Source organism: Neovison vison, chromosome 12 (assembly GCF_020171115.1).
Source record: "Neovison vison isolate M4711 chromosome 12, ASM_NN_V1, whole genome shotgun sequence".
In the NCBI taxonomy this organism is placed as follows: Eukaryota; Metazoa; Chordata; class Mammalia; order Carnivora; family Mustelidae; genus Neogale; species Neogale vison.
In genome coordinates this window covers 142,918,101-142,933,961 of record NC_058102.1, presented here as the reverse complement: position 1 = coordinate 142,933,961, position 15,861 = coordinate 142,918,101, and the positions used below count along the sequence as shown (strand labels likewise).

General features: G+C 44.1%; 1 long non-coding RNA gene across 1 annotated transcript in view; it reads left to right on the top strand.

Annotated features, from left to right (window-relative positions):
* Nucleotides 1-11,313, top strand: part of LOC122891994 — a 57,923-nt gene extending 46,610 nt beyond the window's left edge. Inside the window, exons 5-6 of the long non-coding RNA XR_006381346.1 lie at nt 10,190-10,263; nt 10,770-11,313. This is a non-coding gene — a long non-coding RNA (uncharacterized LOC122891994). The remainder of the gene's footprint in view (nt 1-10,189; nt 10,264-10,769) is intronic.
* Nucleotides 11,314-15,861: the final 4,548 nt, after the last annotated feature.

Below are 15,861 nucleotides of genomic sequence, written 5' to 3'. Positions count from 1 at the left end.
ATTGTTTGGATGACATGATGGTTTTGTAATTATGTAAGACAGTGTCAATAGGAGATATATGTAAAGTACTTAGGAAGGAAGAGTCGCGTACGTTGACTATCCTACACATTTGGAGACAAGGCAAGTATGAAGTTTGAAAAATTTCATGGTAAGTAGCTGAGGACAGAATAGAAGCCAGAATGGCCCCACTTATCATTAGTCCCAGTGACCCACTAAGAAACTTTGTGTTTTCTGTCCCCACGACTCTGAGCTCTGTAAAAGGAGTGTTCTCTCACCAGCAAATAAGTAAGGGTCCCACTAAATTAGAGTCCACGGATACTGACCAGGCACTGTGGGCTCCCGGTGTCCAGAGACCTGCAGGCAAGGAAAGGAGCCACCATCTTGGCAGGGGTGGTTGACCCTAATCAGCAGGAGGAGGAAGGGTTGTTGTCATACTGTGTGGGAAGGGAAGAGCTGTGTGCACCTTAGGTCACCTACTTGGGTGCCCCTAGTGACTGAATGGACAAGGGCAGCAACACTGCCAGGGAAAGGTACGGTTACCAGGGGCTTAAATCCTTGGGAATAAAGATTCGTGTCACATCACCAGGAAAGTTCCCAAGGCTTTCAGAGGTAGTAGCTGAGAGCAAGAAGAATTGAGAGTAGGTGGTGGAGGCCGAGGCAATGAGGAACGGGTCATCGTGCGAAGATTAGCAGCAGTGATGAGAACTTTATTTCTTCCCACTTAACCTCCCTCTTTGGAGGTAAATTTGCCCTTAGGAAGAGCGGCCCACCGAAACCTTGGGGGCTGATCCTGAAATGAGTAGGAAGGAGTGGACGTGTGAGGAGCAAGAGGGAGCCTGTGGTAGATCTCTCGACCTTTCAATCCCCCTTTCGGAAAGGATTCGCCCGCAACTATGAGGACTGTGGTTGACCAGCAGTCTCTGTTAGCTCCTTCAGGATCCACCTCGGTGGTTCCCAAGCCACACTCCTGGTGAATCCTCAGTCAATGACTGAGCAACGTGGTGGTCACCCAGGGCATGTTTTCCTCAGGGTGGACGTGTTGACCAATGACTTAGAAAGGCAGTGGCACAAGAGCCTGCCCATCACGAGACATACTGGGTTCAGGAATTGTTACGATTTTAAAATTCATTCAAGCTTTGTCTTATTCTAGGGTCATAGCAAGATATCTCCCCGCCTTTTACCTCCTACGTGTAGGCAGCCTCTGCTCTGGAGCTCCCATTGGGTGGGGAGACACTTTATCGGGTTTGCATTAGAGCATGACAACTCTCCTTGTCTAGTTTTCTTTCAAAGGTATTACTCCCCAGTCAGCTTTTGGTACTCTGAACTCTTACCTCAGCGTCTGCTTCCTGGGGGACTCAACTTTCACACAGACGTGTCTGGAAATTGAATTAAAATTATGGCTCATTTGCCCAGAAAAATTCCAACTAGCCTACAAACCCCAAATTCTGAATTCAGGTTATTCCTGGATTCCTCAGGCTCATAGACCACCTTAAAAAACCTTGGGATTTGACTCCCCACCTGCCATTGGTGCCTCATCAGGGATATGCTTAGGGTACTTTCAAGAGCACAAAATCTAATGGGGGAAGAATGGCTGCAATATGGGCAGGAAAGCCTTGAGAGGCTGTTGAGTGACGGAAGTCCATGGGTGGCAGGCGTCCTCTCCCTTTCCCGTCTCTCTGAGTTTTGGTAGGGAGCCTTTGTGATGAGGAGGTTAACAGATTGTTTCAAGACCTTTTGGTATCCAGTGGGATTTCTGTATTTGGCTCCAGAGAAGTAGGGTGGGAGATATCGGAATCTGGGAAAGCTGGTATCTTAAGCTTAAGGTTCAGGAAAAAGTCCATTTCCAGATCCTTCCTAGATTGTCCAACCCGACTAGGGCAAGGGAGATGGTAGGGGGTCTGGAAAGTCATCATGTTTATTAATAGAGTATGCATGTATGGAGCGTTGGTGCTGTGTTCTCAGGACTGTGGAGTAAAAGAGAGCTGGATGGTGACATTGTAGCAGGAAAATAAAGTACTTCAAAACCCTGAGGTCTAGGATTCAGCAAATTAGATACCTCATTTACGTTGCTTTCTATCTTACCTTCTTCCGTAAAGAGTGATGATAGCAGATACAAGATGAAATGCATTTTTAAAAAGATTTTATTTATTTATTTGACAGAAAGAGAGAGACAGTGAGACAGGGGACACAAGCGGGGGGAGCTGCAGGGGGAGGGAGAGCGGGAGAAGCAGGCTTCCTGCTGAGCAGAGAGCCCAATGCGGACTCAGTCCCAGGACCCTGGGATCATGACCTGAGCCGAAGGCAGACAATTAACGACTGAGCCACCCCGGCACCCCAAGATGAAATGCATTTCTGAGCGCTTAGTAAAATGTGTCTAATTTGGAGGATGGAGAGGGTAGGAATGGCTGAAAAACCATGAAGAAGTTTGGGGGTGGGCTGTGCAGGAGGGGGCAGATCAGGGAAGGGGTGCTTCAGAGAGGGGAAACTGAGCAGACTGCTTGTTCTCAGGAGCCAGTGGCTTTCGTTTGTGTGATAGGTATAGAATCTTTGGAAGCATCTCAGTTATTCCCAGCGTGACCAAGGATGTTTTAAAAATTAATTATGATAGAAGCCATGTGTACTCATGGTAACAATTCAAATAATAGACCTATATAAAATAAAAGCATGAAAGTCCCTTTTCACTGCACTGGGTCTCTCTATCCTAAATGCACTTCCCAGGAGATAGCTACTGTTGGCAGGAACATGTTCTTCTGGAACTTCTATGTGCTCCTCATTCTGGGGGAAGGGATGGGTGCAGGTCTCCTGCAAAGGGGAAGACAGAGGGTGACTGGGGAACCCCACCCAGTGTTCTCAGTGGGCCACCTGCCCCTTCCGGAGACTGGCCCTGGGGGGCGGGTGTGTCTTGCAGCGCCCTGAATGACTCCTCTTTGATGGAGACCATACTGGCAGAGTGGGGAGTTTTGAGGCACGTCACCTGCTTTCTTTTTTGGGGAGTGGTACAACGGTGGCCTTGAGGTTTGAGGACAACCCAAGTGGCTGACAGCTTTATCTCTTGGGAGCTCAGACGTGGGTGGAAAGTCTGAAGGATGTGAGGCCTCCTGCCCATCTCCAGAGCTGTGCTTCTGTTTCTGCCAGCATACTGCGGCTGGCCACATTCCTGCAACAATCCCTGAGATGTTTTGACTTGAAACAGATGCTCATTCCATGTTTACACCCGACCACTATGATTTGTCTGCTGTGGCTTTGTAGTGATTGATGTCACTTACTTCACTGTGGAAAAATCCCAGGAGCCTCACAGATCAAGGGCCTGAAGGGAAGCGTGTGGGAGGCCACTGACAATTTGTGTAAAGGGGGAAAATATTATTCCCAGCCGGCGATCCATCCATGGGGCTGTGGACTCAGGCCACGGCGTGGAGCTCCAGCTTTGCGGTGAAATGGGAATGTGTCGTGCACCAGCATCAGGAGGCTTGGCAAAGGTTTGGAGGCCAAGGGAGATTTTCCAAGGCTGCCTTTATCCATGTGCTTGATCCTCATGCTTCTACGGTCCTGCTCCATAGTGTGGCCTTTTGCTCTTTTTTATTTTTTTTTTTTTAAGATTTTATTTATTTATTTGACAGAGAGAAATCACAAGTAGGCAGAGAGGCAGGCAGAGAGAGGAGAAAGCAGGTTCCCTGCGGAGCAGAGAGCCTGACGCGGGGCTTGATCCCAGGACACTGGGATCATGACCTGAGCCGAAGGCAGAGGCTTTAACCCACTGAGCCACCCAGGCACCCCGTGTGGCCTTTTGCTCTTGGAGACCTGCATGTTCCCACATCCTAGCATGGTGCCTGGCACAGAGCCCGAGAGGAGAGCCGAGAGGAAACCTTTCAACAAGTATTTATTGAGTCCCTTATATGTTCTAGATGCTGGGGATTCAGTGGTCAACAAATTTGACAAGAATTACTCGTTCTGATGATCCCTGATAAGCGAAATATTTTCTTCCTCCTGGGTGGATTCTAGAATCTTTCTGGATTTACATCGATGTATTTGGCTTTCTTTTCCCTGAAAGAAAAAAATCATGCAGGTCAATAAGCATATATTGAGAACCCATCTTCTCTTCTTTGCACTCACCTGGCAAAATTCCAACCCCGGTTGAACTTAATGATCTACTTCCTTTGTACTTGAACTGAACTACTGAATAGTGTTGGAGAATCTCATACCCTGCCCTTAAGTGAAAGCTCAAATCCACACGGAAATTCAATTTTGCTTTCTCTATCAGGTTTTGCACCGTCTGACGTGTCTACACCTTTCTCCTTCCCATTTTGTTCCTGAATTCCTCCCACCCCCAGATAATTATATTATGGTTTTTAAGCACATGTGAGCAATTTTAATAAGGCATCAAGAAGAGTCTTAGAGACACTAACATTTAATCTTGTTCAAGTCTATTTCCTTCTAGTCTGTGTTTTGCTTAAGGCTATAAAAACATGCTGTCTTCTCAATTTATCTTATGTTTTTCCAGTTTTTTCTTCCTTAACATTAGCTTTAAAATTAACTTTTTTTAAAAAAAGATTTTATTTATTTGTCAGAGCAGGGTGAGCAGCAGGCCGAGGGAGAAGCAGGCTTCCCACTGAGCAGGGAGCCCAATGCAGGACTCGATCTCAGGACTCTGGGATCACGACCTGAGCTGAAGGCAGACGCTTAACTGACTGAGCCACCCAGGCATCCCTAAAATTAACTTTTAATAACCCCCAAAAGTCTTTACTGTTTTTTTTTTAAGTTTACTTTTTTTTTTAAACAACGACTTTTAAAAAACTTTTTGTTACTGAAGTACAGTTGAGATGCGATGTTACATTAGTCTCAGGTGTTTGACACAATGGTTTGACAATTGCCTACATCATGCACAGCTTATCACCTAAGGATAGTTTCCATCTGTCACCGTGCAACATTGTTACAATGTTACTGACATATTCCCTATGCGGTACTTCTCATCTTTGTGACTTAATTATTTTGTAACTAGAAGTGAGTACCTGTTAATCCCCTTCACTTATCTTGCCCAGCCCCCAATCCCTCTCCTCTCTGGCAACACCCAGTTTATTCTCTGTATATATGAATCTGGTTTTGTTTTTTGTTTGTTTTAGTTGTTTAGACTCCACGTATAAGCGAAATCATATTTGTCTTTCCTGTCTGACTTATTTCACTTAGCATAATACCCTCAAGGAGAATCCATGTCATTGAAAATGACCAGAGCTCATTCTCTCCTGGGGCTGAGTAAGACTCACCGCGTACAGGAAGCCACATCTTCCTTATCCGTTCATCTATCCATGCACACTGAGGTGCGCTCACATCTTGGCGACTGAATAATACTGTAGTGAACATAGGGGTGCACGTACTTTTTCAGATTAGAGTTTCTGTATTTTTTGAGTAGATACCCCGTAGTGGAATTATTGGATCAGGTTTTTCCGTTTTTAACTTTTCAAAAACCTTCTGTACTGTTTTCCCACAGGGGCTGCACCATTTTGCATTCCCACCAACAGTGCAAGAGGGTTCCCTTTCTCAACATCCTCGCCAGCCCTGTTGTTTCTTGTGTTTTTGACTTAAGTCATTCTGACAGGTGTGAGGTAGTAGCTCACTGTGGTTTTGATTTGTATTTCCTGGTGATCAGTGATGTTGAGCTTCTTTTCATGTGTCCATTGGCCATTTGTATGTTTTCTTCAGAAAAATGTCTATTCAGGTCTTCTGCCCATTTTTAATTGGATTCTTTTTATTTTGGGTGTTGAGTTATATGAATTCTCTACACAGTTTGGATATTAACCCCTTTTAAGATACACTATTTGCAAATATCTTTCAAAGAAATAAAAACTTAAAAAATTAATCATATAAGCATGGGTTTGTTTCTGGACTATCTATACTATTCCATTGATCTATGTGTCTGTTTTTGTGCCAGTACCATTTTGTTTTGATTAATTTAGCTTTGTAGTGAATTTTGATATCTGGAGTTGTGATACTTCTGGCTTTGTTCCTCTTTCTTAAAATTGCTTTGGCTATTTGAGGTCTTTTGCAGTTCTCTGCAAATTCTAGGATTACTCAACAATGAATTTCTTTTTTTAAAAAACCAGAAACAAACTGATAAAATGGACTGATCATGGATCTTGGAGTCTTTCAGTCCTGGGTTTTAATTTTGGCTCTGCAGTGTGACTCTGGGCAAGTTATTTAATGTTTCTGAGACTCAGTTTCCCAAGCTGTAAAAAATAATTACAATATTACTTATATTTTATTGCTGTGAGGACTATACAAGGTTATGTTTTTTTTTTTTTTTCAAGGTTATGTTTTTGAATACATCTAAGCTTAGTCATTAATGAGAAGAAAGGAAAAAAAGGAAAGGAGGGAAGGAGGGGGAATTAATTCCATGAGTGACGGAAGGTGCAGGTGGCACCATGACTGAAATGATTTGTTCTGGAATCAGAGTTTTCTCATAGCGACGTCTTCTGAAATAATAGAGAAAGGTAAATTGACAAAATCACTTGGTATTATGACTTCTTCACATCTACTCTCTTACACCTAATGATCAGGCACTATCAACCTCTCAATCTCGACTCCTCTGAAGGGTTAAATGAACTTCCTTAACGCTTCCATTGATAGTGACTGGTGCAGTAAAGTCATCTTTCAGGAGCCATCTGAAGCTCTTCTGATGCCTTGTTGGGACACCAGCAGGCCAGTTTCTTTATATTCTCTTCTAGAACGGAAATCCAACTGCGATATGTACATAGCTCATGAGGCCAAAGGAAGGGATTATGCAGGGTCCTGAGTGGGAGAGGGGAAGTCAGGCCAGTGTAGATGTCTTTCCACACTGATGGGCAGGGTGTTTGTTCTCGGCCTGGTCTGGACAAAGCTTCCTGACATCCACCGCACTGGTGTTCAGAATGCCACCATGACGCTCCAGTTTGGAATTTGGATCGCAAGTCCCTGAGGGGACTTGCTTCCTCCTTCCCTCCTCCCCTCCTCATCCCACTCGACCTCAGGCTGGTGTCCTCAGCCTACGGCAAACTCTTTGAAAGCAGGGGACTTCCAGATTGTTCCTCCTACATCCTTTCCCCCAGCTCTCACCCTGCAAGACCCAGCCCAATGTTTTGCACACATATGTGTTTGCAATACAAATAATTTAGTCTTCTTATTTTAGAAATGAGGAAACAACTTTAACTAGAGAGAAAGAAACTGGCTTCAAGTTGAGCATTAGGACAGGTGAGGGTCTGAGGCCAGGATTGCTAACTCCATGACTTGGCAAGGCAATTAAAAGGGCACGGGTGCCACTTCACACACATTTGGATGGCTATTATATATACACGTGTGTATATGTGTGTACATGCATGTGTATGTATGTGTATATGTGTGTACATGCACACACACATAGACATACATATGTGAAAAACATACATACATATATACATAAATGCACATATACACATATATACGTATACACACATACAATACATATATGTTCCTACATCTAACAACAAGTGGGTGGGGGAAGAAGATGTGGACAAGTTGGAAACCTCGTGCATTTGCTGGTGAGAAAGTAAAATGGCGAAGGTGCTGTGGAAAAGAGTATGGTGTTTCCTCAAAAAAATTAAACATAAAATTGCCCCCAAATCTCACTTTTGGGTGTATACCCTAAAAAAAGCTGAGATTCAAATGGATTGTTTGCACACCCAAGTTCATAGCAGCATTGTTCACAATAGCTAAAAGGCCAAAACAACTGAAGTATCCGTCCACAGAAGAATGGATAAACACAATGTGGTCCACTCGTACAATGGGATATTGTTCAGCATGGAGCTCTGACAGCTGGTCCAGCATGGCTGAGCCTAGAGCACACCCTACCGAGGCCAGCAAGCCCACAGATGGACAAATGCAGGATTCTACTTCCATTAGACACCCAGTCACATGTGAGGACAGGAAGTAGCGTAGGGGCTGGGCTGAGGGTGGCGCGGGGGCTTTAGGGTTGAATGGGCACAGTTTCGTGAAGGAAAATGAAAAAGTTCTAGAGATGGGTGGTGGGGATGGCCGCCCCACAGAGTGTACTTAGTGCCTCTCAATTATGCACTTCAAAATGGTCAACATGGCAAATTTTATGTTATATGTATTTTGCCACAAAAAAGAAAGGGGGGGGCAACATTGTGAAGGCACAGTTGCCCTTAATTTTGGGAGTTTACAGCTTCTTGGAGTCTATCAAAACAAATCCTCTTTCGGGCGCCTGGGTGGCTCAGTGGGTTAAGCCGCTGCCTTCGGCTCAGGTCATGATCTCAGGGTCCTGGGATCGAGTCCCATGTCGGGCTATCTGCTCAGCAGGGAGCCTGCTTCCCTCTCTCTCTCTCTCTGCCTGCCTCTCCATCTACTTGTGATTTCTCTCTGTCAAATAAATAAATAAAATCTTTAAAACAAACAAACAAACAAACAAACAAATCCTCTTTCTACAAATATGCACATGTACATATCCATACAAGCTTTAGCATCTAATTTTAAAAATAGAACTTATTGTTTTAAAACATTTAAAAGTGTATAATGTGTGCATTATTGAAAATGTAAAACACAAAGAGCAAAGAAAACAGAAATCATCCATAATCACAAGAACACAGAAATCATCCGTAATCACAAACACTTTACATTTGACCTTGACCTTCTTAGTTGCCCGCCATATTGTTCTGGAGTTAAGGTCACATAGTATGTATCATGCTTTTTCATACATCATGACTATTTAGCAGAGAGCAGTCATGGAAGTGTGTGGGTGTGTGTGTGTGTTAGAGAGACTGAGACAGAAAGTGTCACTTTAGGGAGTGACACCAGCAACCTCGGTCACTGGAAGGTCACTCTTCTTAGAACTGTTAAATAAGTTTTCCAGTTACCCTGTGACCTGCAGGATCATAAATCCTTCCGGAAAATCCAGGGAGAGTTCTGACATTTGCCAGAGAAGGGAAGAAAACATGGTGTAAGTTTAACATAGTGACTAGAAGGGGTACCTTGGGGGCAGGCATCCCAGAAAGAGGAGTACCAGCCCAGGAAAAGCCGGGAGTATTGCCATAACCAAAAATACACCGCACCAACTCAATCGGAAAAATAAACATTTTAAAGCGAACTATAAAGCATTAGAACATAGTAAGTACAATGCTTCTAAGGCATTGATCAGATCGATGGGTTAAAACAGTAGCAAAAATTTAGGTTTCCGTTGACTTCTTGAAATGTGTCTTCATACGGCCCAACCCCGAGGTGCACACACTCAGCAGTGGTCCATCAAGATGGAAATAAAAACACATCTGTGTAATCCCTTCCCTGAACTAATTTCTGTCCCTCCACCACCGCCCCTGCCCCATGAACAAGTTCTGCTCAGGAAGTTTAGAACATCAAGAAACATGAGCTGTCTCAAACAGTTACTTGTGGCCAACTGAATAAATGCACACTCAGAACAATGCTTGTAATAGGAAAATGTCTTCTGAATACGCCCCATCTGGCTGGCCTCGACCTCTTCTTCTGCACTCTGCCTCAACTCAGCTGTTACCTACATTTTGGGGTTTTCATGGACCCCTAGAGCTCATTCACAAAACCTCCAGAGGTTCAGAGACCATGTGAAGCCCCCCTTGACCCCAGGGGTTTCCGTGTACTCTTACTGATTCCGCAGTTGATTCGCTAGAGCAGAGAAAGCCTTTTGTGAACTCTTTTGACGCTTTCCAAGTGGGGCTCTGCCTTGGAGAAGTGCATTCGCAGTTACCGAACTGCCATTTTGCCCTGGGTCTCCTCCCAGGAGAGGACTGTTTGCTTCCCGAGGTTCCGAGCATTTTGGAAAGAACTCGAAGCCACGGCCAGCTTTACTTTGGCAAGTCAGTGTTTCCCTTTCTTTCCCTCTTTCCTTTCCCATGGAACCTGCTCCTTCCATCTGTCTTTCAAACACTGCTTTATAAATAGCAATTCAAGTTTTATTTTCTTCTTGAATGCACTCTCTCTGTGAAAGAGGCTTTTCACCAAGAATGTGGTGTCTGATCGCTATCTTGCCAATGGGTTAAACAAAGATCTCCATGCTGGGTAAAACTTTTACAGACCCATTCACACACGCCTGCTTTTCTTGTACTTGGCTGAAACCAAGGGATGAAAAAATCCTTCCCCAAAGTAAATTGAAAAATGACTTTGACATCGTGTTATTAAATTACGTCTGTTTTACCTCTAGCTTTTTCTGGAATGCGCTAATTCGGATAGAGGCATGTGGAGCAGGTCCTACATCTATCTACCTATGTGAAAAGTGTAAGTGAATGTATCTGTTCAGGTCACCATCCAAGGTTAAATAATAACGAAATCATCTGAAGTTTAAAAAACTTGATTCATTTTATCAAAGCATGTAAACTTCTATGTGCCGAGAGCTTTCAAAAAATTAAGAGCATTAATATGTTGCCCCTCGTCTCTGAAGTAGCATATAGGAAACTGGCAAAATCTCAGTTTCACTTTCAACTTTTCTTTACGGGCACTGCCACGGCGAATTGCCTTTATCTGGGCTCCGTTCCGGGAAAGCAAACAAAACCAGCACCTTCAAAATCACAAGCCAGCCTGGGTGCTGGGTCTGCATACTCTGGAAGTACTGACTGCCCAAAATGCCGGGCTAAGTGCAGGTCTAGGACCAAGGGCCCCACTGCCAGCTTCCTCCTCCTGCTGTGCATCCTGATACGTTGTATCACAACAGGACCAAATGGGGACAGGGTGTGGGGGGGGATGAAACCATCTATTTCCTTTCCCTAATCCTTCTTTCCCCCCAGCACAGTTAGAGCTGTGCACACAGGCGGAGGGGAAAGCTGATCACTGGAGTGCTCTGGAGGCTACGAGAAAATTCTCCAAGACAAAATCCCCTTCTGCTGAATTGATTGAAACTTCTGCAGCTCTGTTCTCCAGAAGACTCACACGTACAGCTGTTTACGGGGATGGAGACGCTGGTGGGTTACTGGATCATCTACCTTTGTCCAAGCCTCTGAGCTGAGCTGCCTCCTCCCTCACCCTCATTGCCCGCACATCGGCTTCCCTTTCCTCTCTGTTATGTAATCTTTATGTGAGGGTTCTGGAACTTCTCCAGAAAGTACATTTGATGTGAGGCTGAGTGGCCTCTGACTCTTGAGAGTTAGCCAAAGACACAGAAATGCATTCAGGAGACTTTAGAGCAGAAGAGAAGAGTGTGCCCCGGAGACCGTCTCCTGGGAGATGGTTGGATGAGACTGGTTGGAATGTACCACAGATGGCTTGGACACTGGACAAGTGCAAAGCAGGTGCCTGGATGGGAATCCTTCGTGCATTCTCCTCACCTGTAGAGCAAAGGGCACCAGCTCTGTGATGTTCTTTCTATGCTGGTGATTCTCACCTTGATCACATATTAAAATCATCAGTGGCACTTCAAATGTCCAGACCATTCCCCATGCCAGAGTCTTTGGGGGTCAGGACCATGGATCAGTATATGTTTTAAGATGTCCAGGTGAATTCCAGGATGCCAACCAGGTTGAGAACCATGCAATGTAAATTCATGATTTAATATGTCAGGCAGTATATCAGATGCTATCACAGACTGAAGGTTTGTGTCTCCCTACCCCCAAATTTATATGTTGAAAACCCAACCCCAGTGTGATCCTATTTGGAGGTGGGGGCTGTGGGAGATGATGGGGTCATGAGGGAGGACATTTTTTTTGTTCCCTTTTCAAGTTTTTATTTAAATTCTAGTTCATTTATATGTAGTATAATATTAATTTCAGGAGTAAAACTTTTCATCACTTACTTATAGCACCTAGGGCTCATTGCAAGTGTCCTCCTTGTACCCATCTCTCATCTAGCCCATCCCCCACTCCCCTCCCCTCCAGCAACTGTGGTGTGTTCCCTATAGTTAAGAGTCTCTTATGGTTTCCCCCTCTCTCGTTTATTTCCCTATCCCTATGTCCATCTGTTTTGTTTCTTAAATTCTACATATGAGTGAAATCATATGGTATTTGTCTTTCTTGACTGATTAATTTTTCTTAGCACAATACTCTCTAGCTTTATCCACTTCACTGCAAATAGCAAGATTTCATTCTTTTTGATGGGTGAGTAATGGTTCATTGTACATATACACCACATCTTTAACCATGTTCAGTCCATGGACATTTGGGTTCTTTCCATAATTTGGCTATGTTGATAATGCTGCTATAAACACCAGGATGCATGTGCCCCTTCAAATCAGTATTCTTGGATCCTTTGGGTAAATACCTAGTAGGGCAGTTGCTGAATCATAATGTAGCTCTATTTTTAACTTTTTGAGGACCCTCCATACTGTTTTCCAGAGTGGCCACACCAGTTTGCATTCCCACTAACAGTGCAGGAGGATTCCCCTTAAGGGAAGAGCCCTCCTGATGGGATAAGTGCCATCAGGAATGGCACTAGACTAAGCAACACCAGAGAGCTTGCTTTCTCTGTTCTCCACCATGTTGGGGGACAGTGAGATGAATGTCATCTACAGACCAGGACAAGGGCTCTCACCAGACCCTGGATCTTCCAACATCTTCATCTTGGACATCCAGCCTCCAGAGCTGAGAGAATTAAGCATCTCTTGTTTAAATCCCCCAGTCTGTGGTATTTTTGGTATAACAGCCCTAATGGACTAAGGTAGATGCTGACTTTGCAAAGGAAGCTATGATACTTGAAGGGGACACAGTCTGGGGGCTACACAGCCAAAGATGCAAGGGAGCTCCATGGGCTTGATCACGGGCTCTCCCCTGCTGCTCACATGCTCGGGGACCATGAGACGGCTTCCTCTTCCAACAGTTGCCCCATGCTCAAACTTTATTAGAAATAGAAAACAACCAGGACTTCAGCTTACTACACAGTAACCATTGAACATTTCAATAGGGAATCTCAGTGGCTTTTCCAGTTTTGCTGCCACTGCTTTTCTGTACACAGTAATATAACCAGTCAGGATTTTAAAGTGGCTAGTTTAAAATCATTGCATATTAATAATAATCACTCACTGGGCAATGCTTTATGTTTCTACAAAAGACCTTCATGTCAAGCAGGTGTTCTCAACCAGGCGTGGCCTCCCTCCATCCCTCAAGGGAACATTTGCATTGTCTGGAGACATTCTTGGTTGTCCCAGCTGGTGAGAATGTGACTCCAATAGCTAGAGGCCAGGGTTGCTGCTAAATATCCTGTAGACACAGGACAGCCCCACAAACAGGATTATCTGGACTAAATGTCTATAAGGTCGAGGTTGAAAATGCTGATACATAGGATCTCATTTGATCTTGGTAATGACTCCATGAATTGGACGTTACAAGAAGGACTCCCAGGGCTAGGACAGTGAGTTATTCATTCAAGATTGTAAATCCTGAAGCCAGGGATCTCACGCTAAGCTTGTTCTCTGTGTTTGTTTTGCCTTACCCAGCTTATCGAGGTATGATCGGCAAATGGACATTTATATATTTAATGTGTATCATGTGATGTTTTGATATATGCATCTATTGTTACCAAAATCAAGCTCATTAATATGTCTGTCACCTCACATAGTTATCTTAATCTTTTTTTCTTTGTTTTTTGTTTTTTTTTGGTGAGAACAGTTAAGATCTACTCTCTCAGTAGGTTTCCAGTATCCAGTAAGGTATTGTCCGTTATTGTCACCATGCTCTAGGCTAGATCTCCAGAATTTTCTATTCTGCATAACTTCATGTCCTCTGACCAACCCCTCCCCCATTTGCCCCTTTCCTCAGCCCCTGGCAACCACCAGCATGCTTACTTTCTGCTTCTGTGAGTTTGAATTTTTAGATTTCATGTATAAGTGAGATCATGCGGTATTTGTCTAGCTTATTTGCATGTGTCTGCCTTATTCCAATGAGCAGATGCCCTCCAGATTCATCTGTGTTGTTCAAATGGTAGGATATCCTCCTTCTTTATGGTTGAAGAATATTTCTCTGTGTGTGTGTGCGTGTGTGTGTGTGTGTGTGTGTGTGTGTGTTATGTTTTCTTCACCCATTCTTCTGTCCATGGACACTTTGGTGGCTTCCATGTCTTGACTATTGTGAAAAATGCTGAGTGAACCTGTGAGTTCAGATATCTCATCAAGATACTGATTTCATTTCCTTTGCATGAATACCCAGACATGGGATTTCTGGATCATAAGATAGCTTCACTTAAAGTTTTTTGAGGAACCTCTATACTGTGCCAGTTTGCATTCCCACCGACTGTGCGTAAGGTTCCCTCCCCCCGCATCCTCACCAGTTCTTGTTCTCGCTCGTCTTTTTGACGAGAGTCATCCTAACCAGTGAGGTCATATCTTATATCTTATTACATAGTTTTTAATGACAAATTTACATAAATAAGTCATATACATTTGCTGTATACAATGCTTTCGGAAACAAATTTAAATGGTCTACAAGGTGTATGTGGACATGTAAATTCTTCAACGACCAACCATAATGGTTTTGATTTGCATTTTCCTGGTGACTCGTGATGCTGGACACCTTTTCATGTGCCTGATGGCCATTTGTATGCCATGCTAAGCCTATTTAACTGCAGGGTAGCTTCAGGTACAGCCCCTGTGTTGAGGGGAATGGAGAGATTTACCATACGCCTCTGCCTAGATGAGACACCCTCCATGGAGAAGAGTTGTGCGGGTCACTTCAGCTGAACAAACTAATTCTGTTGACCTTGTCTGATTCCTTGGTCTGAAAACTGGTTATCAGTTTTAAGGAATGGAACGCTTGGCCATTGCACATTTTATTTGGCACTTTTCATTTTGGTCTTAATTATAGTTAAGAATATTTTGGCTGGCACAAGAAGAGCCAACCCGACTAATCTGTGACCTTGTCCTTGAAAATCCCCAACTAGGAGCCAAACCATCTGAAAGCTCAATGCCTCCAGCTCGCCGCAGCCTAACTGGAAGAAGACAGAGCCTCTCCCCTGTGCTTGGTGTGGGCAAGGCAGGCCTCTGAGAGATTTCCTGGCGCCAGGTTCATGGAAGCAACCATGAGCAGCAGAGCACACACTGGTCTGCGCCACCCTGGCCTTGGAGTTGGAAGAGGGTGCTGACCAATTTTAGTCCTTCTGCCCCCCTTCTGGCTTGGTCCAAACTGGGAATTTAGAGTCTGGAATCCAGAAAACTCGCCTGTGGTATGACCCAAGAAAAGTCCAATTTCCTTAAACCAGTTTTCCCGTCTGTATAGAAGGAAGATTTTCTGATCCATTTGTATTAATCATGGTTCTCTAGAGAAGAACCAATAGGATAAGTAAGTAAATAAATAAATGTATATATATACTATATATACACATATATATGTATATATATACATACATATATAAATATAAATTATAAGGAATATACCTACTAATTATAAGGGAATATATTTATATTTATCTATTGACATGAAGAATATTATTTATCTAAGTGATAAGGAATTGGCTCATGTCAGTTACGGAGGCTGAGAAGTCTTGAGCTCTGCAGCTGGCAAGGCTGCCCTGGACCCCCAAGGGCCGATGTTGTCGTTCCGATCTGACTGAGTCGGAAGGCAGGAGAAGATCCACATCTCAGCCTGAAGGCAGCCAGGCTTGCCGCGGACTGGATGAAACCCACCCGCACTGGGGAGGACGAGTGATCTGCTTCACTCCGCCTGTCAACTCACATGTGAATCTCCTACAGTGCTAGCGCCGAATATGTGTGTCCCCCACCGAGGTTCATATGTTGAAAGCTAATGCCCGGAATCATGGTATTAGGAGGAGGCGGGGCCTTTGGGAGGTGATGAGGTCATGGAAGTGGAACCCTCATGAACGGGATTAGCGCCCTCATAAAAGAGACCCAAGAGAGCTCCCTCTATCCTTCTGCCAGTTGAGCCAGAAAGTGGCCCTCAC